Here is a 23,323-nt window from a genome sequence, read left to right on the forward strand (position 1 = left end):
CGCACCATAATGAGGGGATGGGCCAGAGCAGAGGCCAGAAAGCCAGATGCTAGGGAACCCATCACAGTAGATAGACCAAGGACGCTGCTAGGTCACATCCCAGTGGTTTGTAGGGAATCAGAGCGAAGCGGGCCTATTCAGGATGGCATTCACAATGGCTTTTAGTGGGGCATTCAGGATTAGTGAACTGATGGCAAAGTCTAAGCGCAAAACCGGTAGCAGTCTACAGTGCAAAAATGTGACAGTAACCAAGCAAGCGGTGTTATGCAAGATACACAGGTTTATCAGGAACGAAAAGGTAAATGGGTCTAGTTATGCAGGCATGCGGATTTCTCCACATGCCCGGTCGCAGCGGTCAGCGCCTTCTAGGAAGCCAGGCCAGCAGGTGGGGCCCATTCTTATATCCATGGGCGGCAATCAGGACCACCGCTAGGCCTTACGGGAGGCAGCTAGGACTAGCAAGGAAGGACGGATGAGTCTTTTGCTTCAGAAGGAGGGGGATGAGGTGGTACAGGCTCAGGGACGCATTGCTGCAGTGCGAAAGAGCAGCTGGCAGCCCAGACGTGATAATGATACATTTAGGAGGTAATGATTTGGGAGACATAAAATCCCTTGATCTGATGAGGATGATGTGCGCAGACCTGGCATGGGCGAAGGGGTGCTGGAAGGCAGCGGAGATAGTATGGTCCAGCATCATCCCTAGGTTGGTCTGGCGCAGGGCGCGGAAGGGGGCGGCCATAGAAAATACCAGGCAAGCGTGATCAGGGGGCTGGCTCCAGAGCCTACAGGTAGGCAGGGACACGCCACAGGTTTTAATCAATGAAGGGTCAGACAGGTTTCGCGTTGCCCACCGTTTTCTTTGTCCTTACCCTGCAACTGGTAATGAGGTAAAATGTAAATAAAACTGTTGCCAATGATTCAATCCCAGATATTGTTCCAGAGTATGACTTCAGGGTAATTAAGTTGGTTTAGCGGAGGCGCAGCAGAGCGCCCTCTCCCCCTTAAAGACTACTGTACATACTGATTGCAGTTCCACCACAAGCTAGAGAGTAGCAGCATACCCCCAAACTCCGAATCTTTAAGTTGCAAGTAATAGCTTCCGACGCTCAGCTTTACATAGCAAGGCTACTCAAACAGAAATGTCCTTTTATCGAGGAACAATGTAAAATAAAAAAAAATAAAAAACATCCCACCCAAGAAATATAAATAAGAAAACAGAGACAAAAAGCTACAATTCCGTGTAAATACACAGTATCCTGATGAAGGAGACACAGTGTAACATCTGCACGTTCACAACTTTGGAAACACAGGGCACGATATCTTATACAAATTCGCTATCTATTAACTTCTTGCAGCTACACGCCCCTATTACAGAGACTACAATACAATTAGGCACCTTGGACACAGCATATAATCATCACATAAAACACCTGTGCACATAGGGCGGCTCTCACCTAGCGTAGTGGACACTGAGCAGAGCAAGCAGCAGCTAAGGGGCTGCTGCAAGACACAGCAGCCACACATATATTATCAGCGGCAGTGTTACATTACATAGGATCCTCATTGGCTAATTAGGTAATTCCCGGACTGAACCCAGAAATTCCATGGGGAGCTGCCCCCTCTCCGCCTGCCTGGCTTCTCTCATATTCCCTCTCGCTAGTATTTCTGCTGGTACTCGGTGGTACTGTGTGAGCTAATGTACATGAGTTTTGCTACAAAGATGAATAACACTGTGGACTCGATCAAATTATTGGTAACAATGTATTATATACCTCTGTGCGGGGTCACCAGGGGACTCTAAGAAGGAATGAATTGGTTTGGTCCTACAATGATACAGTATCATTCATTGTTACTAATACCCCTTTTCCAGTAGCTTTTTAAACACGGATAAATGCACGGGGGCACGCATTTACCCGTGTTTTTCCCTAGTGGAAAAGGGTCCCCCTGCAGATTCCCGGATCAAGTGATCCGGGAATCCTACCCGGGTAGCTAGCCGGGTTGAACACGAGTTCAACCCAGTAAGCTGTCTAGTGTGAACGGGAGTGCTCCCGTTCACAGTGTATGGGAGGGCGGCGCTGGGAGATCATGTGATCTCCCAGCGCCGTGCCTGCCGCGTCAGCAGCAGCGTCACCAACCCGGCAATATGCCGGGTTGTGAGCGCTGTGGGAAGGGGGCTATAGCACGGGTCGCAGCCGTGTCAAGTGAATTGGCTGCGATCCGTGCTACAGAGGAGGAAAAGGGGTATTATTGGTTGCATTTAGGATTTACATTTCTTACAATTATTTTTCATAAAATTCCCAGATATGGATCACAGGATCAACCATGATTAGGTCGACAGTCATTAGGTCGACATGGCAATTGTCGACATGTGAAAGATCGACATGGTCAGAAGGTCAACGCTGGAAAAACTCGACATGAGAAATGGTTGACACAACTTTTTACAATGTGTTGGTGTCGTTTTCACCGTCACAGCACATGGAACCCCATTTTGCTCACCCTGCTTCGGTTAAGGTTACTATTTCCAATCGTAGTCCACGTGGATGGTAAAGCAGGCACAGCAGAACACTCACCACGATTTGTGCAGTGTCCCAGCAGCAGCATCAACTCGCAGGTATGGAAAATCAAGCAGTGAGGTCCAGCAGGAAGCGATCCAAACCATAGAGATTCCAGGAGGATGTGTGAGAGGAAATCATTTTGAGCAAAGACTTCCACAGAGACGAGGCTGAAGTTAGCTTCTTATTCGGCCAGCTTTTTATTCACTTCTTATTCAAGCTCCAGCTTCTTATTCACTTCTTATTCGAGCTCCAGCTTCTTATTCAGATCATTCAGTTTTGCAAGGGTTAATGTGTCTTGGGCAACACATTTGACGCCTGAAATTCACAGAGTAGGGTCCCTTTCATATGACCCACCTGACGAGGCTGAAGTTAGCTTCTTATTCGGCCAGCTTTTTATTCACTTCTTATTCAAGCTCCAGCTTCTTATTCACTTCTTATTCGAGCTCCAGCTTCTTATTCAGATCATTCAGTTTTGCAAGGGTTAATGTGTCTTGGGCAACACATTTGACGCCTGAAATTCACAGAGTAGGGTCCCTTTCATATGACCCACGTGTATTTTGGCTTGCCCAACGCTGGTTTGGGCATGAAATACGCTGGCAAAGTGGGCACATGCACTATAATTCACCATTTTGAATAAGTAGCTGTAGTTTTGCAGGGGTTAACGAGTCTCGGGCAACAATTTTGACACCTGAAATCAATAGAGTCGGGTCACTTGCATATGACCCACATAGATTTTGCCTTGCCCAACGCTGGTTTTGCCATGAAATACGCTGCCCAAGTGGGCACATTCACAGTATTATGAATTACTAATTTGAATAAGTAGCTGTAGTTGTGCAAGGGTTAACGAGTCTCGGGCAACAATTTTGACACCTGAAATCAACTGAGTCGGGTCACTTGCATATGACCCACATGTATTTTGCCTTGCCCAACACTGGTTTGGCCATGAAATAAGTTGCCCAAGTGGGCACCTTAACACTATAATTTTCTATTATAAATAAGTAGCTGTAGTTTTGCAAGGGTTAACGAGTCTCGGGCAACAATTTTGACACCAGAAATCAATAGAGTCGGGTCACTTGCATATGACTCACATGGATTTTGCCTTGCCTAACACTGGTTTGGCCATGATATACGCTGCCCAAGTGGGCACATACACAGTATTATGAATTACTAATTTGAATAAGTAGCTGTAGTTGTGCAAGGGTTAACGAGTCTTGGGCAAGAATTTTGACACCTGAAATCAACTGAGTCGGGTCACTTGCATATGACCCACATGTATTTTGCCTTGCCCAACACTGGTTTGGGCATGAAATACGTTGCCCAAGTGGGCACCTCAACACTATCATTTTCTATTATGAATAAGTAGCTGTAGTTTTGCAAGGGTTAACGAGTCTCGGGCAACAATTTTGACACCAGAAATCAATAGAGTCCGGTCACTTGCATATGACCCACATGGATTTTGCCTTGCCCAACACTGGTTTGGGCATGAAATAAGTTGCCCAAGTGGGCACCTTAACACTATCATTTTCTATTATGAATAAGTAGCTGTAGTTTTGCAAGGGTTAACGAGTCTCGGGCAACAATTTTGACACCAGAAATCAATAGAGTCGGGTCACTTGCATATGACCCACATGGATTTTGCCTTGCCCAACACTGGTTTGGGCATGAAATACGCTGCCCAAGTGGGCACATACACAGTATTATGAATTACTAATTTGAATAAGTAGCTGTAGTTGTGCAAGGGTTAACGAGTCTCGGGCAAGAATTTTGACACCTGAAATCAACTGAGTCGGGTCACTTGCATATGACCCACATTTATTTTGCCTTGCCCAACACTGGTTTGGACATGAAATACGTTGCCCAAGTGGGCACCTTAACACTATCATTTTCTATTATGAATAAGTAGCTGTAGTTTTGCAAGGGTTAACGAGTCTCGGGCAACAATTTTGACATCAGAAATCAATAGAGTCGGGTCACTTGCATATGATCCACATGGATTTTGCCTTGCCCAACACTGGTTTGGCCATGAAATACGCTGCCCAAGTGGGCACCTTAACACTATAATTTTCTATTATGAATAAGTAGCTGTAGTTTTGCAAGGGTTAACGAGTCTCGGGCAACAATTTTGACACCAGAAATCAATAGAGTCCGGTCACTTGCATATGACCCACATGGATTTTGCCTTGCCCAACACTGGTTTGGCCATGAAATACGCTGCCCAAGTGGGCACATACACCGTATTATGAATTACTAATTTGAATAAGTAGCTGTAGTTGTGCAAGGGTTAACGAGTCTCGGGCAAGAATTTTGACACCTGAAATCAACTGAGTCGGGTCACTTGCATATGACCCACATGTATTTTGCCTTGCCCAACACTGGTTTGGGCATGAAATAAGTTGCCCAAGTGGGCACCTTAACACTATCATTTTCTATTATGAATAAGTAGCTGTAGTTTTGCAAGGGTTAACGAGTCTCGGGCAATCATTTTGACACCAGAAATCAATAGAGTCGGGTCACTTGCATATGACCCACATGGATTTTGCCTTGCCCAACACTGGTTTGGGCATGAAATACGCTGCCCAAGTGGGCACATACACAGTATTATGAATTACTAATTTGAATAAGTAGCTGTAGTTGTGCAAGGGTTAACGAGTCTCGGGCAAGAATTTTGACACCTGAAATCAACTGAGTCGGGTCACTTGCATAAGACCCACATGTATTTTGCCTTGCCCAACACTGGTTTGGGCATGAAATAAGTTGCCCAAGTGGGCACCTTAACACTATCATTTTCTATTATGAATAAGTAGCTGTAGTTTTGCAAGGGTTAACGAGTCTCGGGCAATAATTTTGACACCAGAAATCAATAGAGTCGGGTCACTTGCATATGACCCACATGGATTTTGCCTTGCCCAACACTGGTTTGGGCATGAAATACGCTGCCCAAGTGGGCACATTCACAGTATTATGAATTACTAATTTGAATAAGTAGCTGTAGTTTTGCAAGGGTTAACGAGTCTCGGGCAAGAATTTTGACACCTGAAATCAATAGAGTCGTGTCACTTGCATATGACCCACATGGATTTTGCCTTGCCCAACACTGGTTTGGGCAAGAAATAAGTTGCCCAAGTGGGCACCTTAACACTATCATTTTCTATTATGAATAAGTAGCTGTAGTTTTGCAAGGGTTAACGAGTCTCGGGCAACAATTTTGACACCAGAAATCAATAGAGTCGGGTCACTTGCATATGACCGACATGGATTTTCATGCCCAAACCAGTGTTGGGCAAGGCAAAATCCATGTGGGTCATATGCAAGTGACCCGACTATTGATTTCAGGTGTCAAAATTGTTGCCCGAGACTCGTTAACTCTTGCAAAACTATAGCTACTTATTCATAATAGAAAATGATAGTGTTAAGGTGCCCACTTGGGCAGCGTATTTCATGCCCAAACCAGTGTTGGGCAAGGCAAAATCCATGTGGGTCATATGCAAGTGACCCGACTATTGATTTCAGGTGTCAAAATTGTTGCCCGAGACTCGTTAACTCTTGCAAAACTACAGCTACTTATTCATAATAGAAAATGATAGTGTTAAGGTGCCCACTTGGGCAGCGTATTTCATGCCCAAACCAGTGTTGGGCAAGACAAAATCCATGTTGGTCATATGCAAGTGACCCGACTCAGTTGATTTCAGGTGTCAAAATTCTTGCCCGAGACTCGTTAACCCTTGCACAACTACAGCTACTTATTCATAATAGAAAATGAGAGTGTTAAGGTGCCCACTTGGGCAGCGTATTTCATGCCCAAACCAGTGTTGGGCAAGGCAAAATCCACGTGGGTCATATGCAAGTGACACGACTCTATTGATTTCAGGTGTCAAAATTCTTGCCCGAGACTCGTTAACCCTTGCAAAACTACAGCTACTTATTCAATTTAGTAATTCATAATACTGTGAATGTGCCCACTTGGGCAGCGTATTTCATGGCAAAACCAGCGTTGGGCAAGTCAAAATCCATGTGGGTCATATGCAAGTGACCGGACTCTATTGATTTCTGGTGTCAAAATTGTTGCCCGAGACTCGTTAACCCTTGCAAAACTACAGCTACTTATTCATAATAGAAAATTATAGTGTTACGGTGCCCACTTGGGCAACGTATTTCATGCCCAAACCAGTGTTGGGCAAGGCAAAATACATGTGGGTCATATGCAAGTGACCAGATTCAGTTGATTTCAGGTGTCAAAATTCTTGCCCGAAAATCGTTAACCCTTGCACAACTACAGCTACTTATTCAAATTAGTAATTCATAATACTGTGTATGTGCCCACTTGGGCAACTTATTTCATGGCCAAACCAGTGTTGGGCAAGGCAAAATACATGTGGGTCATATGCAAGTGACCCGACTCAGTTGATTTCAGGTGTCAAAATTCTTGCCCGAGACTCGTTAACCCTTGCAAAACTAAAGCTACTTATTCAAATTAGTAATTCATAATACTGTGAATGTGCCCACTTGGGCAGCGTATTTCATGGCAAAACCAGCGTTGGGCAAGGCAAAATCCATGTGGGTCATATGCAAGTGACCGGACTCTATTGATTTCAGGTGTCAAAATTGTTGCCCGAGACTCGTTAACCCTTGCAAAACTACAGCTACTTATTCATAATAGAAAATGATAGTGTTAAGGTGCCCACTTGGGCAGCGTATTTCATGGCCAAACCAGTGTTGGGCAAGGCAAAATCCATGTGGGTCATATGCAAGTTACCCGACTCTATTGATTTCTGATGTCAAAATTGTTGCCCGAGACTCGTTAACCCTTGCAAAACTACAGCTACTTATTCATAATAGAAAATGATAGTGTTAAGGTGCCCACTTGGGCAACGTATTTCATGCCCAAACCAGTGTGGGGCAAGGCAAAATAAATGTGGGTCATATGCAAGTGACCCGACTCAGTTGATTTCAGGTGTCAAAATTCTTGCCCGAGACTCGTTAACCCTTGCACAACTACAGCTACTTATTCAAATTAGTAATTCATAATACTGTGTATGTGCCACTTGGGCAGCGCATTTCATGCCCAAACCAGTGTTGGGCAAGGCAAAATCCATGTGAGTCAAATGCAAGTGACCCGACTCTATTGATTTCTGGTGTCAAAATTGTTGCCCGAGACTCGTTAACCCTTGCAAAACTACAGCTACTTATTCATAATAGAAAATGATAGTGTTAAGGTGCCCACTTGGGCAACTTATTTCATGCCCAAACCAGTGTTGGGCAAGACAAAATCCATGTGGGTCATATGCAAGTGACCCGATTCAGTTGATTTCAGGTGTAAAAATTCTTGCCCGAGACTCGTTAACCCTTGCAAAACTACAGCTACTTATTCAAATTAGTAATTCATAATACTGTGAATGTGCCCACTTGGGCAGCGTATTTCATGGCAAAACCAGCGTTGGGCAAGGCAAAATCCATGTGGGTCATATGCAAGTGACCTGATTCAGTTGATTTCAGGTGTCAAAATTCTTGCCCGAGACTCGTTAACCCTTGCACAACTACAGCTACTTATTCAAATTAGTAATTCATAATACTGTGTATGTGCCCACTTGGGCAGCGTATTTCATGGCCAAACCAGTGTTGGGCAAGGCAAAATCCATGTGGGTCATATGCAAGTGACCCGACTCTATTGATTTCTGGTGTCAAAATTGTTGCCCGAGACTCGTTAACCCTTGCAAAACTACAGCTACTTATTCATAATAGAAAATGATAGTGTTAAGGTGCCCACTTGGGCAACTTATTTCATGCCCAAACCAGTGTTGGGCAAGGCAAAATACATGTGGGTCATATGCAAGTGACCCGACTATTGATTTCTGGTGTCAAAATTGTTGCCCGAGACTCGTTAACCCTTGCAAAACTACAGCTACTTTTTCATAATAGAAAATGATAGTGTTAAGGTGCCCAATTGGGCAACGTATTTCATGCCCAAACCAGTGTTGGGCAAGGCAAAATACATGTGGGTCATATGCAAGTGACCCGACTCAGTTGATTTCAGGTGTCAAAATTCTTGCCCGAGACTCGTTAACCCTTGCACAACTACAGCTACTTATTCAAATTAGTAATTCATAATACTGTGTAGGTGCCCACTCGGGCAGCGTATTTCATGCCCAAACCAGTGTTGGGCAAGGCAAAATCCATGTGGGTCATATGCAAGTGACCCGACTCTATTGATTTCTGATGTCAAAATTGTTGCCCGAGACTCGTTAACCCTTGCAAAACTACAGCTACTTATTCATAATAGAAAATGATAGTGTTAAGGTGCCCACTTGGGCAACTTATTTCATGCCCAAACCAGTGTTGGGCAAGGCAAAATACATGTGGGTCATATGCAAGTGACATGACTCAGTTGATTTCAGGTGTAAAAATTCTTGCCCGAGACTCGTTAACCCTTGCAAAACTACAGCTACTTATTCAAATTAGTAATTCATAATACTGTGAATGTGCCCACTTGGGCAGCGTATTTCATAGCAAAACCAGCGTTGGGCAAGGCAAAATCCATGTGGGTCATATGCAAGTGACCTGATTCAGTTGATTTCAGGTGTCAAAATTCTTGCCCGAGACTCGTTAACCCTTGCAAAACTACAGCTACTTATTCATAATAGAAAATGATAGTGTTAAGGTGCCCACTTGGGCAACGTATTTCATGCCCAAACCAGTGTGGGGCAAGGCAAAATAAATGTGGGTCATATGCAAGTGACCCGACTCAGTTGATTTCAGGTGTCAAAATTCTTGCCCGAGACTCGTTAACCCTTGCACAACTACAGCTACTTATTCAAATTAGTAATTCATAATACTGTGTATGTGCCCACTTGGGCAGCGTATTTCATGGCCAAACCAGTGTTGGGCAAGGCAAAATCGATGTGGGTCATATGCAAGTGACCCGACTATTGATTTCTGGTGTCAAAATTGTTGCCCGAGACTCGTTAACCCTTGCAAAACTACAGCTACTTTTTCATAATAGAAAATGATAGTGTTAAGGTGCCCAATTGGGCAACGTATTTCATGCCCAAACCAGTGTTGGGCAAGGCAAAATACATGTGGGTCATATGCAAGTGACCCGACTCAGTTGATTTCAGGTGTCAAAATTCTTGCCCGAGACTCGTTAACCCTTGCACAACTACAGCTACTTATTCAAATTAGTAATTCATAATACTGTGTAGGTGCCCACTTGGGCAGCGTATTTCATGCCCAAACCAGTGTTGGGCAAGGCAAAATCCATGTGGGTCATATGCAAGTGACCCGACTCTATTGATTTCTGGTGTCAAAATTGTTGCCCGAGACTCGTTAACCCTTGCAAAACTACAGCTACTTATTCATAATAGAAAATGATAGTGTTAAGGTGCCCACTTGGGCAACTTATTTCATGCCCAAACCAGTGTTGGGCAAGGCAAAATACATGTGGGTCATATGCAAGTGACCCGACTCTATTGATTTCTGGTGTCAAAATTGTTGCCCGAGACTCGTTAACCCTTGCAAAACTACAGCTACTTATTCATAATAGAAAATGATAGTGTTGAGGTGCCCACTTGGGCAACGTATTTCATGCCCAAACCAGTGTTGGGCAAGGCAAAATACATGTGGGTCATATGCAAGTGACCCGACTCAGTTGATTTCAGGTGTCAAAATTCTTGCCCGAGACTCGTTAACCCTTGCACAACTACAGCTACTTATTCAAATTAGTAATTCATAATACTGTGAATGTGCCCACTTGGGCAGCGTATTTCATGGCCAAACCAGTGTTGGGCAAGGCAAAATCCATGTGAGTCATATGCAAGTGACCCGACTCTATTGATTTCTGGTGTCAAAATTGTTGCCCGAGACTCGTTAACCCTTGCAAAACTACAGCTACTTATTCATAATAGAAAATGATAGTGTTAAGGTGCCCACTTGGGCAACTTATTTCATGGCCAAACCAGTGTTGGGCAAGGCAAAATACATGTGGGTCATATGCAAGTGACCCGACTCAGTTGATTTCAGGTGTCAAAATTCTTGCCCGACACTCGTTAACCCTTGCAAAACTACAGCTACTTATTCAAATTAGTAATTCATAATACTGTGAATGTGCCCACTTGGGCAGCGTATTTCATGGCCAAACCAGTGTTGGGCAAGGCAAAATCCATGTGGGTCATATGCAAATGACCCGACTCTATTGATTTCTGGTGTCAAAATTGTTGCCCGAGACTCGTTAACCCTTGCAAAACTACAGCTACTTATTCATAATAGAAAATTATAGTGTTAAGGTGCCCACTTGGGCAGCGTATTTCATGCCCAAACCAGTGTTGGGCAAGGCAAAATTGATGTGGGTCATATGCAAGTCACCCGACTCTATTGATTTCTGGTGTCAAAATTGTTGCCCGAGACTCGTTAACCCTTGCAAAACTACAGCTACTTATTCATAATAGAAAATGATAGTGTTAAGGTGCCCACTTGGGCAACTTATTTCATGCCCAAACCAGTGTTGGGCAAGGCAAAATACATGTGGGTCATATGCAAGTGACCCGACTCTATTGATTTCTGGTGTCAAAATTGTTGCCCGAGACTCGTTAACCCTTGCAAAACTACAGCTACTTATTCATAATAGAAAATGATAGTGTTGAGGTGCCCACTTGGGCAACGTATTTCATGCCCAAACCAGTGTTGGGCAAGGCAAAATACATGTGGGTCATATGCAAGTGACCCGACTCAGTTGATTTCAGGTGTCAAAATTCTTGCCCGAGACTCGTTAACCCTTGCACAACTACAGCTACTTATTCAAATTAGTAATTCATAATACTGTGTATGTGCCCACTTGGGCAGCATATTTCATGGCCAAACCAGTGTTGGGCAAGGCAAAATCCATGTGAGTCATATGCAAGTGACCCGACTCTATTGATTTCTGGTGTCAAAATTGTTGCCCGAGACTCGTTAACCCTTGCAAAACTACAGCTACTTATTCATAATAGAAAATGATAGTGTTAAGGTGCCCACTTGGGCAACTTATTTCATGGCCAAACCAGTGTTGGGCAAGGCAAAATACATGTGGGTCATATGCAAGTGACCCGACTCAGTTGATTTCAGGTGTCAAAATTGTTGCCCGAGACTCGTTAACCCTTGCACAACTACAGCTACTTATTCAAATTAGTAATTCATAATACTGTGAATGTGCCCACTTGGGCAGCGTATTTCATGGCAAAACCAGCGTTGGGCAAGGCAAAATCCATGTGGGTCATATGCAAGTGACCCGACTCTATTGATTTCAGGTGTCAAAATTGTTGCCCGAGACTCGTTAACCCCTGCAAAACTACAGCTACTTATTCAAAATGGTGAATTATAGTGTATGTGCCCACTTTGCCAGCGTATTTCATGCCCAAACCAGCGTTGGGCAAGCCAAAATACAGGTGGGTCATATGAAAGGGACCCTACTCTGTGAATTTCAGGCATCAAATGTGTTGCCCAAGACACATTAACCCTTGCAAAACTGAATGATCTGAATAAGAAGCTGGAGCTCGAATAAGAAGTGAATAAGAAGCTGGAGCTTGAATAAGAAGTGAATAAGAAGCTGGCCGAATAAGAAGCTAACTTCAGCCTCGTTCCACAGAGAGGCTACTATGCAACAGAGAGGATTTCAGGTAGAGGGAGCTCCCCCTGGTGGCCAGACCCTGGCAAAGCGTCCGGCTGGAGCAAAGAGGAGGAAAGGAAAAGTTCCAGCACAAGCGGCAGAGAGGCAAAGGCACACAGCAGCAAATCGCAGCACGAAGCAGCAGCATGGGGTGGTCGATTTACCAGCCACATACGAAGGTATGCCCGTGGCCACAGAATTAGATGGTCCAGAATCCGGGACAGAGGAGCCAAACGCATCGGGAACAGCGCAGCCATGCAGGCCCTTTTCCCCCAGTCACAGGTACCAGGAGCCCTTCGCTGGATGTTCAGGGCTCATGGGTGCATCAAGCCTGCACGCAGCTATTCAAAGACGTGGCGCAATTTCCGGCAGCGTCATCAGGGAGAACAAGGGGGCAGGGCCCAGCGCGCCGAGGGGGAGAGGCATCGCAGGCAGAACGTGACCAGAGAATTTTTCCAGAGGCAGCAGTCCCCACGTTATCTATCACCCCCACGGAGTATACGACATTACTCACGGTCCCATGGGAGCGCATCGCCCGCGGCAAGCAGTGGACTACACTTTTCAATGGCAAGAGCATACAGCATACAACACCGGGATTGTCGAGGTTGCAGCTGCTCCAGGCAGGCAGCGAGGCAGGAGCAGCTGTACCAGCATTGTGAGCAGGGTCAGCGGTCCGAATATCGTGGCGGCAGCAGGCAATATCGTAGTCTACAGAGGGAGCATCAGCACGTGTCGGCAGCTTGCTACACACCGAGCAGGACACCGCAGGGGAGCAGTGTGAATTACCATCCATGCTACAACACACCAAGGAGGTGAATCAGCCAAGATGCGGGGAGCTAAGGCAAGGACAGGAAGAACCCTGCTACGCTAGGGTTGGCGATGCTCCAACACTTTTCACGGACTGCACAAAGCACGTCCAGACACTAGGGACACCAATGTGCGCTTTGCTTGGTGGCGGGACTGCAGCAACTGAAAGAAGCATCGCCGGGGGCTGCTCGGTCAAGGAGAAGAACTTGGTGAGAACATAGTCAATAATAGCAATTTGCATAATGTCATTGTTACGCCAGGAAATGTGCCGAATGTACAAAATGTTAGCAATACTGTGGTAAAATTTGTAGGGATGCAGTGTGATAGCGAGAGGGGGCAGCGGGGCGCAGAGCTAGAGGAGAGCCCATTGGAGTCAGATGAGGATGAGGCAGTTAGGAGCTAAGGATGCAGCTGAAGGCAGCGATAGCCAATTGGAAAAGTAAAAAGGGTCTCATACCCGGGGCAGATGCGGTCAGTGAAAAAAATGGGGGGGGGGGGGGTGCAGCAGAATAAGGCAACAGCAAGCGGGCACCTCAGTGGGATGCGCTTTCGGGTCAGTAGCAGGCCATTTGCCTATACTAACCAGAAAGGAAATAGATAAAGGGGCTTTCATAGATATATGTTCATTAACGGAGACAGGTTTGAGGGATAAGGAGAGGGTCAAATCTAAAGGGGGAACGCAGTCAGACAGCTATAAAACAATTGAGCATTGGCTGAGCGGAATGTTCGCCTATTAAGGCTGCTACATGGAAGCATATCCAGAGGTAGCCATGAGCATACTGAAATACACAGAATTCATGGAACATGGAGGAACGGTTTGGCGAAAATATGTCGAGGGTTTCAGGGAAAAAGCCGTGGGCAGAAAGCCCATTGACTTTGGCACTAGGGATTTAGACGTCTGGGTCAAAGCGCAAGCAGCGGGCGTAGCAGAAAGGGGCACAGCACCGCAAACATTCATCGCAGGGAGGCCTGGCACAAAAAAGCAGGAGCTTAGATGCTGGGATTTTACCGATATGTGTTGCACCCCAGTGCCCAGTGCAAATACAAACATGCACATTCTGTGGAGCTAACCTTGCCGCCAAGGAGTGCAACAGAAAGAGGGGTAGTCATACGCAAAAGGTACCCACAGCAGCAGGACCTAGGAAAAGCGTATAGTTCTGTGGACGTGGATAGGATCCTGGCATGGCTGGCCAGGTATCCCAAGATTCAGGAAGTCAATTTGCTGCAGGTGTAGACATCAAGGAGGGTTTTAGGATACCTATAATGAGAGAGAGGTCACACCCACCGGTAGCTCCAGGAACGTAAAGCCCATCATGGATCAGCAGGAGGTTGTACGCGAGAAAATCGCTAAGGAGCTAGCATTAGGCAGGATGGAAGGGCCATTTGCAGCCCCGCCATTGCCAGAAAAGGTAATTTCACTTTTGGGGCTGGTCCCTAAGAAAGCATCTGGGAAGTTCAGGCTCATCCAGCACCTGTCATACACAGAGGGAGCGTCGGTAAAAGACACATTACGCAAAGACCAATGCTAAGTGCAGTACAAATCATTTAACGCGGCCGTTAGGACGGCTTGAGCACAAGGCAAGGGAGCCCTGATGGCAAAACTAGACATAGAATAAGCCTTAAGGCTGCTTCCCCTGCATACTGAGATCGACGCAGAGATGCAAGAGTGCAGTCTACCTGGGGATAAAGTTGAGAAGCTAGAAAGGGAAATAGGTTACTACATCAGGGCAAAGAGGGTTATATGCTGGGGCAGCTGCAATCATTATTGGGGAGGGTGGTATTTAGGTTGCCGGCTGTTGGGATTTCGGCGCACAGTATACCGGCACCGGAATCCTGACCCCCGGCATACCGACATCTTTTCTTTCTGCTGTCGGTATGCCAGCGGTTGGGATTCCAGCGCCGGTATGCTGGCCGTCGGGAGTCCGGCAGCCGGCGTACCATACTACACCCATTGGGGAGCCTCAATTTTGCATGCAGAGTGATCCCCATGGGCAGGATATTTAAAAGGCGGCTCGAGCAAGCCACTGCAGGCGTTGTGAAAAGGCACCATTTTGTACGCATCTCAAAAGGAGCTGAGGGAGGACTTGCGAGTGTGGAAGGAATGCCTCAGACATTTCAATGGAGTGCGAATTTGGCCCGAGGCAATGCTTCCAAACCATGCAATACATTTATTTACAGATGCCGCAGGGGCGACAGGTCTCACCAAGAATCTTGCGGCCTTGGAGTTATTTCCGATAGTCGTAGCGATGGCCATCTGGGGCGAGAAGCTTGCCAACAAACAGATCCAGTTCTGGTGCGACAATATGGGAGTAGTGCAGGCAGTAAATAACCAGCGAGCATCGTCACCACCAGTTGTCAAGTTGCTTAGGAGATTAGTGTCAGCATGCCTCCGCCATAATATTACCTTCAGGGCAAAACATGTCTTGGGTGAGAAGAATTTGATAGCGGACGCTCTGTCCAGACAAAATTGGGAAGCGTTCAGGGCAGCAGTGCCAAAGGGCGAGCCCAATAGGCCTAACATGCCCCTTCCATCTCAGGCAGATAGTCAAGCCGACTTAGGCAGACTGGTGGAGCGGTCGCTGGCGCCGTGGACATGGAAGGCGTACAAGGCCATGTGGGGAAGTTGGCAAAGGTTCCAGGCTCTGATAAGCGCAGAGGAGAAAAACGCACAGCAACAGCTGCTTCCCTTCTTGGCTAAGCTCAGGCGGGAGTGGTCATCAAGGCTCAGGGTAAGCACCACACTGGCGGGCATTGCATTTTTCGAAAAGTTATCAGGGGAAAAAAATGAGACAAAGTCATTTATGGTACGCACCATAATGAGGGGATGGGCCAGAGCGGAGGCCAGAAAGCCAGATGCCAGGGAACCCATCACAGTAGATAGACTAAGGACGCTGCTAGGTCACATCCCAGTGGTTTGTAGGGAATCAGAGCGAAGCGGGCCTATTCAGGATGGCATTCACAATGGCTTTTAGTGGGGCATTCAGGATTAGTGAACTGATGGCAAAGTCTAAGCGCAAAACCGGTAGCGGTTTACAGTGCAAAAATGTGACAGTAACCAAGCAAGCGGTGTTATGCAAGATACACAGGTTTATCAGGAACGAAAAGGTAAATGGGTCCAGTTGTGCAGGCATGCGGATTTCTCCGCATGCCCGGTCGCAGCGGTCAGCGCCTTCTAGGAAGCCAGGCCAGCAGGTGGGGATAATTTCCTAATTCACAAGGACGGGTCGGCATTAACCAAATCCCAGTTTGCGTCAGTCCTAAAAAAAGTGTGAGTCATCCAGTGGCTGGCAGGCCAAAACCTTTAGCACTCATTCATTCAGAATAGGCGCAGCCACGTCTGCAGCTAGCGAAGGGTGCGCAGGGGAAGAAATCAAGGAGCTGAGCAGGTGGAGATCAGAGCGCTATAAAGTTTATGTCAGGTCGGTCACCAGCGGTGAAGCAGGAAACTATCACCCTATACCCCCCTTCCCCGCAGAGCGCAAAGACGTAAGGTGCATATGGATCGTTGGCCATCATTATATCCATTGGACGGCAATCAGGACCACCGCTAGGCCTTGCGGGAGGCAGCTAGGACTGGCAAGGAAGGACGGATGAGTCTTTTGGTTCAGAAGGAGGGGGATGAGGTGGTACGGGCTCAGGGACGCGTTGCTGCAGTGCGAAAGAGCGGCAAGCAGCCTAGACGTGATAATGATACATTTAGGAGGTAATGATTTGGGAGACATAAAATCCCTTGATCTGATGAGGATAATGTGCGCAGACCTGGCATGGGCGAAGGGGTGCTGGCAGGCAGCGGAGATAGTATGGTCCAGCATCATCCCCAGGTTGGTCTGGCGCAGGGCGCGGAAGGGGGCGGCCATATAAAATACCAGGAAGAACGTAAACGCAGCAGCAAGTAGGTGCGTTGCAGGGCTAGGAGGAAGGGTCATACATCACAAGGACATCAGTCAGAAGACTAAAGGTATGTACAGGGGAGATGGGGTACATTTGTCGGACGTGGGTATTGACATGTTCAACAATGCACTGCAGGAAGCGCTGGATGATTGATGGAAAAACAAGCTGCAGGGTGGTGGGTTTCGGTACTCAGGCAGGCCCGAGAACCTCAGTGGCGGGAAGAAGCGGTGTGCAAGGCATGGGAGTGGGGGGAGCCAGCTGAGGTTTGCAGATGCACCCTCCTTGAGGGGCTGCACGCCAAACTCCAGCTGTAGACGGCAGGCCAGTTGGCTGCGCATCAGGCGAGCGTGATCTGGGGGCTGGCTCCAGAGCCTACAGGTAGGCAGGGGCACGCCACAGGTTTTAATCAATGAAGGGTCATTGACAGATTTCGTGTTGCCCGCCGTTTTCTCTGTCCTTACCCTGCAACTGGTAATGAGGTAAAATGTAAATAAAACTGTTGCCAATGATTCAATCCCAGATATTGTTCCCGAGTATGATTTCAGAGTAATTAAGTTGGTTTAGCGGAGGCGCAGCAGAGCGCCCTCTCCCCCTTAAAGACGGGTGTAGTATGGTTGACCGGCGGTCTCCTGACGCCGGGATCCCGACGGGGAGGGGCGAGTGCAGCAAGCCCCTTGCGGGCTCGGTGGCGACCTGCGATCGCCACGGGTTCTATTCCCACTCTATGGGTGTCGTGGACACCCACGAGTGGAAATAGTCCCTGTTGGTCGGCATGCCGACCATCGGGATACTGAGCCGGCGGGATGGTGGAGGAGGTCATGTGACTGTCGGTCAGCAGACCGCCGGTCACATGAATACCACCCCTTAAAGACTACTGTACATACTGATTGCAGTTCCACCACAAGCTAGAGAGTAGCAGCATACCCCCAAACTCCGAATCTTTAAGTTGCAAGTAATAGCTTCCGACGCTCAGCTTTACATAGCAAGGCTACTCAAACAGAAATGTTCTTTAATCGAGGAACAATGTAAAATTTAAAAAAAAAAAAAACATCCCACCCAAGAATTAAAAAGAAGAAAACAGAGACAAAAAGCTACAATTCCGTGTAAATACGCAGTATCCTGATGGAGGAGACACAGTGTAACATCTGCACGTTCACAACTTTGGAAATACAGGGCACGATATCTTATACAAATTCGCTATCTATTAACTTCTTGCAGCTACACGCCCCTATTACAGAGACTACAATACAATTAGGCACCTTGGACACAGCATATAATCATCACATAAAACACCTGTGCACATAGGGCGGCTCTCACCTAGCGTAGTGGACACTGAGCAGAGCAAGCAGCAGCTAAGGGGCTGCTGCAAGACACAGCAGCCACACATATATTATCAGCGGCAGTGTTACATTACATAGGATCCTCATTGGCTAATTAGGTAATTCCCGGACTGAACCCAGAAATTCCATGGGGAGCTGCCTCCTCTCCGCCTGCCTGGCTTCTCATATTCCCTCTCGCTAGTATTTCTGCTGGTACTCGGTGGTACTGTGTGAGCTAATGTACATGAGGTTTGCTACAAAGATGAATAACATTGAGGACTCGATCAAATTATTGGTAACAATGTATTATATACCTCTGTGCGGGGTCACCAGGGGACTCTAAGAAGGAATGAATTGGTTTGGTCCTACAATGATACAGTATCATTCATTGTTACTAATACCCCTATTCCACTAGCTTTTTAAACACGGGTAAATGCGCGGGGGCGCGCATTTACCCGTGTTTTTCCCTAGTGGAAAAGGGTCCCCTGCAGATTCCTGGATCAAGTGATCCGGGAATCCTACCCGGGTAGCTAGCCGGGTTGAACACGTGTTCAACCCAGTAAGCGGTCTAGTGTGAACGGGAGTGCTCCCGTTCACAGTGTATGGGAGGGCAGCGCTGGGAGATCATGTGATCTCCCAGCGCGGTGCCTGCCGCGTCAGCAGCAGCGTCACCAACCCGGCAATATGCCGGGTTGTGAGCGCTGTGGGAAGGGGGCTATAGCACGGGTCGCAGCCGTGTCAAGTGAAATGGCTGCGATCCGTGCTACAGAGGAGGAAAAGGGGTATTATTGGTTGCATTTAGGATTTACATTTCTTACAATTATTTTTCATAAAATTCCCAGATATGGATCACAGGGTCAACCCTGATTAGGTCGACAGTCATTAGGTCGACATGGCAATTGTCAACATGTGAAAGATCGACATGGTCAGAAGGTCAACGCTGGAAAAGCTCGACATGAGAAATGGTTGACACAACTTTTTACAATGTGTTGGTGTCGTTTTCACCGTCACAGCACATGGAACCCCATTTTGCTCACCCTGCTTCGGTTAAGGTTACTATTTCCAATCGTAGTCCACGTGGATGGTAAAGCAGGCACAGCAGAACACTCACCACGATTTGTGCAGTGTCCCAGCAGCAGCATCAACTCGCAGGTATGGAAAATCAAGCAGTGAGGTCCAGCAGGAAGCGATCCAAACCATAGAGATTCCAGGAGGATGTGTGAGAGGAAATCATTTTGAGCAAAGACTTCCACAGAGAGGCTACTATGCAGCAGAGGAAGCAGAGAGGATTTCAGGTAGAGGGAGCTCCCCCTGGTGGCCAGACCCTGGCAAAGCGTCCAAATGGCTTTTAGTGGGGCATTCAGGATTAGTGAACTGATGGCAAAGTCTAAGCGCAAAACCGGTAGCGGTTTACAGCGCAAAAATGTGACAGTAACCAAGCAAGCGGTGTTATGCAAGATACACAGTTTATCAGGAAGGAAAAGGTAAATGGGTCCAGTTGTGCAGGCATGCGGATTTCTCCGCATGCCTGGTCGCAGAGGTCAGCGCCTTCTTTGAAGCCAGCCCAGCAGGTGGGGATAATTTCCTCATCCACAAGGACGGGTCAGCACTAACCAAATACCAGTTTGCGTCAGTCCTAAAAAAAAGTGCGTGTCAGCCAGCGGCTGGCAGGCCAAAACCTTTAGCACTCATTCATTCAGAATAGGCGCAGCTACATCTGCAGCTAGCGAAGGGTGCGCAGGGGAAGAAATCAAGGAGCTGGGCAGGTGGAGATCAAAGCGCTATAAAGTTTATGTCAGGCCGGTCCCCAGCGGTGAAGCAGGAAACTATCACCCTATACCCCCCTTCCCCGCAGAGCGCAAAGACGTAAGGTGCATATGGATCGTTGGCCATTCTTATATCCATTGGGCGGCAATCAGGACCACCGCTAGGCCTTACGGGAGGCAGCTAGGACTGGCAAGGAAGGACAGACAAGTTTTTTGGTTCGGAAGGAGGGGGATGAGGTGGTACGGGCTCAGCGATACGTTGCTGCAGTGCGAAAGAGCGGCAGGCAGCCCAGACGTGATAATGATACATTTAGGAGGATGATGTGCGCAGACCTGGCATGGGCTAAGGGGTGCTGGCAGGCAGCAGAGAAAGTATGGTCCAGCATCACCCCCCGGTTGGTGGGGCGCGGAAGGGGGCGGCCATAGAAAATACCAGGAAGAACATAAACGCAGCAGCAAGTAGGTGCGTTGCAGGGCTAGGAGGAAGGGTCATACATCACAAGGACATCAGTCAGAAGATTGCAAGGAGATTGAGAGGAAGAAGTCGTTTTTTGGTGGCAACTGACCGTTTTCAGGGAGTGGTTGGAAAAACGCATGCGTGTCCAAGCTTTGGAAGGGACGGTTCCTGACGTCAATTCCGGTCCCGGACAGGCTGTAGTTAGTCCTGGGCTGTTCAGAGACTGCACAAGATTTGTTTGTACAGCTTTGCTACACATGCGTTCACACACTTGCAAAGCTAAAATAAACTCCCCTATGGGCGGCGACTATCTGTTCGCCACACTGCAAAAAAAACCTAGCGAGCGATCAGGTATGAATTCGCCCCATTGTCTCTGAGCATGATTTCAGGGCAATTAAGTTGGTTTAGTGGGAGTGCAGCAGAGCGACCTCTCCCACTTAAAGACTACTGTACATACTGATTGCAGTTCCACCACAAACTCTGAATATTCCAACACTCAGCTTTACATAGCAAGGCTACTAAAAAAGAAATATGCCTTTTACCGAGGAACAGTGTAAAATAACCCCCCCCCCCCCCCCCCCCAAAAAAAAAAAAAAACACGAGTTTTTTGGTTCGGAAGGAGGGGGATGAGGTGGTACGGGCTCAGGGATGCGTTGCTGCAGTGCGAAAGAGCAGCAGGCAGCTCAGACGTGATAATGATACATTTAGGAGGAGGATGTGCGCAGACCTGGCATGGGCTAAGGGGTGCTGGCAGGCAGCAGAGATAGTATGGTCCAGCATCACCCCCCGGGGCGCGGAAGGGGGCGGCCATAGAACAACCCCCCCCCCAAAATAAATAAATAAAATATCAGAGACAAAAAAGCTACAATTCTGTGTAAATACACAGTATCCTGATGAAGGAGACACAGTGTAACATATGCACGTTCACAACTTTGGAAACATAGGGCACAATATCTTATACAAATCCGCTATCTATTAACTTCTTGCAGCTACACGCCCGTATTACAGGCACTGCAATACAATTAGGCACCTTGGACACAGCCTATAATAATCACATAAAACACCCGTGCACATAGGGCGATTCTCACCTAGCGTAGTGGACACTGGGGGTCATTCAGAGTTGTTCGCTCGCTAGCTACTTTTTGCAGCAATGCGATCAGATAGTCACCGCCAATAGGGGAGTGTATTTTAGCTTTGCAAGTGTGCGAACGCCTGTGCTGCCGAGCTCTGCAAAAACATTTTGTGCAGTTTCTGAGTAGGTCTGAATTTACTCAGCCCTTGCGATCACTTCAGCCTGTCTGGTCCCAGAATTGATGTCAGACACCCGCCCTGCAAACGCTTGGAGATTTCTGCGTTTTCCCAAACACTCACAGAAAACGGTCAGTTGACATCCATAAACGCCTTCTTCCTGTCAATCTCCTTGCGATCGGCTGTGCGAATGGATTCTTCGTTAAATCCATCACTCAGCAACAATACGCTTTGTATCCGTGCGACGCACCTGCGCATTGCGGTGCATGCGCAGTAGTGATCTGATCGCTGCGCTGCGAAAAATGGCAGGTCAGAATGTCCCCCACTGAGCAGAGCAAGCAGCAGCTAAGGGGCTGCTGCAGGACGCAGCTAAGGGGCTGCTGCAGGACGCAGCAGCCACACATATATTATCAGCGGCAGTGTTACATTATATTAGATTACATAGGATCCTCATTGGCTAATTAGGTAATTCCCGGACTGAACCCAGAAATTCCATGGGGAGCTGCCCCCTCTCTGCCTGCCTGGCTTCTCTCATATTCCCTCTCGCTAGTATTTCTGCTGGTACTCGGTGATACTGTGTGAGCTAATGTACATGAGTTTTGCTACACAGATGAATAACATTGAGGACTCGATCAAATTATTGGCAACAATGTATTGTATACCTCTGTGCGGGGTCACCAGGGGACTCTTAAGGAGGAATGCATTGGTTTGGTCCTACAATGATACAGTATCATTCATTGTTACTTATTGGTTGCATTTAGGGTTCATATTTCTTAAAATTATTTTGAATAAAATTCCCTGATATGGATCACAGGGTCAACCCTGATTAGGTCGACAGTCATTAGGGCGACATGGCAATTGTCGACACGTGAAAGGTCGACATGGTCAGGAGGTCAACACTGGAAAAGGTTGGCACTGGAAAAGCTCGACATGAGAAATGGTCAACACAAAAAAGGATCGACACAACGTCACAGCACATGAAACCCCATTTCGCTCACCCTGCTTGGGGCATGGTTACTATTCCCAGTCATAGTCCACGTGGATGGTAAAGTATGAAAATGTTAAAAAAATAAACAAAAAAAGCTTTAAAGCCCAGTACACACGGGGAGAGATGTGTGCTGAGCAATCTAGCACAGAACGCTCAGCACACAGCGCGATGTGTGCTGAGCGAAGGGGGGGGGAGCCGCTCATTTCACCCAGCGGGGAAATGAGCGATGAACTAGATTGTGCCTGCATGCAGGCCAGTCTAGTACCGGTGATAGCGACACATGGGGCCGCGCATCGCTGACGCTGTGGGGCCACGCGTCGCTATCGCTGTGAGGCATATACACGGAGAGATCCGTGCTTAACTTCTAAGCAGTCTAGTCAGATTTCTTAGAATGTAAGCACGGATCTCTTCGTGTATACCCCCCCTTTACATTTGCGCATGTCGACCATTTGTACCTGTCAATCATAAGCAATGTCGACCTTCTACATGTCAGCCTAATAGCCATGTTAACCTTCTGTCCATGTCGACCTAATGCATGCTGACCATTAGTGGTAGCCCTATTGACTGTTGACCTAATTAAAGTCTACCTATCATCCGGATACCAAAAGCTAGGTGCTGAGGAGGTATTGGCCAAATCATGGAAGTGTGGTCACGCCCC

The 23,323-nt window shown here is 47.3% G+C and overlaps 1 protein-coding gene across 2 annotated transcripts in view; it reads right to left on the minus strand.

The window, feature by feature from the left end:
- The window catches only part of LOC135008331 (uncharacterized), a 280,518-nt gene that overhangs the window by 190,094 nt on the left and 67,101 nt on the right, over window positions 1–23,323 (minus strand). Inside the window, exon 1 of one of the 2 annotated variants that reach the window (XM_063952199.1) lies at window positions 2,571–2,660. The exons of the other annotated variant lie outside the window; for it this stretch is intronic. The gene's annotated coding sequence lies outside the window, so the exon portion shown is untranslated. Of the gene's footprint in view, window positions 1–2,570; window positions 2,661–23,323 lie in introns of those variants that run through there. 2 annotated transcript variants of the gene reach the window in all.

This window comes from Pseudophryne corroboree, chromosome 2, assembly GCF_028390025.1.
Source record: "Pseudophryne corroboree isolate aPseCor3 chromosome 2, aPseCor3.hap2, whole genome shotgun sequence".
NCBI lineage: Eukaryota > Metazoa > Chordata > Amphibia > Anura > Myobatrachidae > Pseudophryne > Pseudophryne corroboree.